The sequence below is a fragment of the Monodon monoceros genome, unplaced genomic scaffold (genome assembly GCF_005190385.1).
Source record: "Monodon monoceros isolate NGI ecotype Baffin Bay Population unplaced genomic scaffold, NGI_Narwhal_1 Super_Scaffold_21, whole genome shotgun sequence".
NCBI classification, from domain to species: domain Eukaryota; kingdom Metazoa; phylum Chordata; class Mammalia; order Artiodactyla; family Monodontidae; genus Monodon; species Monodon monoceros.
Genome location: NW_021703778.1, coordinates 25,155,485 through 25,158,193, shown reverse-complemented (window position 1 = coordinate 25,158,193; position 2,709 = coordinate 25,155,485).

Genomic DNA, 2,709 nt, shown 5'->3' with positions numbered 1-2,709 from the left:
CCTTCACCCACAAGTAGAGTAGACCATTCTCTTTTGTACCTGTTGTAAATGTGCTGTGATCACTGACAAAACATTTTGCACTTGTTTGTTTGTCTGTCTCCCTGTTTTGGGGGGTGGTGGTCCAGCCCTTCCCTTGGCCGCATGTTTGTTCATTTGTTTTAAATTAATTTATTTTATATTTTTGGCTGCGTTGGGTCTTCGTTGTGGTGCGCGGGCTTCTCATTGCAGTGGCTTCTCTTGTTTCAGAGCACGGTCTCTAGGCACGTGGGCTTCAGTAGCTGTGGCTCGCGGGCTGTAGAGCGCAGGCTCAGTAGTTGTGGCGCACAGGTTTAGTTGCTCCACGGCATGTGGGATCTTCCCAGATCAGGGCTCGAACCCGTGTCCCCTGCATTGGCAGGCGGATTCTTAACCACTGCGCCACCAGGGAAGCACCTGGCCTCATGTTTTCATTGGGAGGGTCTCCTGCTGGAGCAAGCAGGTGGCCTCTCATCCCACCCCCAACTTCCTCCTCTCCATGGAGAACTGACCCATTTGATGGGATGGGTGACATCGATCTGACCTCTGCTCCTCAGTTGGCTGGAGCCAATCTACTGGAAATTCAAGACCACTAAAGATTCACTCTTGTTTTCTTCTATTACCATTCCCTGAGCCAGCAATCTTCGGAAGTGGGTCTACTCTGTATCAATCTTAAGCCAGAAATCCTTCCCCCCCAGCTTTATTAAAATATAATTTGTATATACGTTGTGTAAGTTTAAGGTGTACAATGTGTTGATCTGATACACTAATATATTGCAAAATAGTCACCACCTTAGCATTAACTAACACCTTCAATCACACATAGTTACCATTCTTTTTTCTAAATGGTCACATAGTTACCGTTTCTGTTTTTTGCGGGAAGAATGTTTAAGATTTACTCAGCAACTTTCAAGTGTATGGTGCAATACTATTAACTGTAATCACCATGCTATTCACTGGATCCCCAGAACTTATTCAGCTTATGACTGGAAGTTTGTAACTTCTTACCAACATCTTCCCATTTTCCTCACGAACCCCCAGCCCCTGGTAACCACCACATTGCTCTGTTTCTATGAGTTCAGTTTTTTTAGAGGCCACGTGTAAGTGAGATCACATTGTATTTGTCTTTCTCTGTCTGACTTATTTCACTTAGCATAATGCCCTCAAGGTCCACCCATTGTTGTCACAAATGTCAGGATGAGAAGCTTCCCAATCTTGGAAAGTAGGTCTTGTCTGCAGACCCGGCCTCCTCGGATGGACTCTTGAGAGCCCAAGGTCTGCCAAATCACGCCTAGATTTAGGTGATAAATCTAAAGCCATGTTCTCTAATCCTTACTTAGTAATAATGCTGATATTCTGATACCTGAAGTCCCTTTGCTTTTAAAAAAAATTATTAGTTATCATTGTAAACCAAGGAGGGAAACAGAAGGTATTATCTATTATTTATGAATTGTCTAAAGCTTCAACAGCTCCCTTCTAGATAGAAATTTCCTTGAGATCTTATTCATCTTTGAATCCAAAGTGCCTGGCACAGGTCATGGCACATAACAGTGGCTCTGTAAATATTTATTAAATACATTTTTACTGAAGTATAATTTTAGCATCTGTGACACTAAAATGCACAAATCTTAAATGTACATACAGGCTGATGAATGTTAACTCACATATGCACCCTTGTAACCACGATCCCAACCAAATCACAGAACATTTCCACCCCCTAGGAAGTGTCCCCAGTCAATATCCCCTTCCTGCCAGAGGTAACCACTTTTCTAATTTCTATCACCATAGACTAGTTTTGCTTGTTCTTTGGCTTCATATAACGGGAATCCATACAGTGTGTATTTTTTTTTTCAGGGGGTTTGTTTCTTTTACTCAGCATAATGCTTTTGAGATTTATTCACGTCATTCCATATATGAGTAAGCTATTCTCTTTTTTCTATTACTGTATAGTATTCCACCATATAAATATACCAAAATTGCTCACCCATTTTTCTATTGATGGACATTTGCAGTTTTTGACTATTATGAATGTCTCCTGTGAAGATTCTTTATTTTATTTTTGTAAGTGAAGTATAGTTAGTTTACAATGTGGTGCCAATCTCTGCTGTATAGCAAAGTGACTCAGTTGTACACATATAGACATTCTTGTTTTATATTCTTTTCCATTATGGTTTATCACAGGGTATTGAATATAGTTCCCTGTGCTATATGGTAGGACCTTTTTTTTTATCCATCCTATATATAATAGTTTACATCTGCTAATCCCAAACTCCCTGTCCTTCCCTCCCTCAATCCCCCTCTCCTTGGCAACCACAAGTTTGTTCTCTATGTCTGTGAGTCTGTTTCATAGGTAGGTTCATTTGTGCCATATTTTAGATGCCACATATAAGTGATATCGTATGATATTTGTCTTTCTCTTTCTGACTTACTTCACTTAGTATGATAATCTCTACTTGCATCCATGTTGCTGCAAATGGCATTATTTCATTCTTTTTTATGGCTGAGTAATATTCCATTGTATATATGTACCACATCTTCTTTATCCATTCATCTGTCAATGAACATTTAGGTTGTTTCCATGTTTTGGCTCTTGTGAATATCGCTGCTATGAACATAGGGGTTCACATATCTTTTTGAATTATAGTTTTGTCTGGGTATATGTCCAGGAGTGGGATCCCTGGATCATATGGTAGT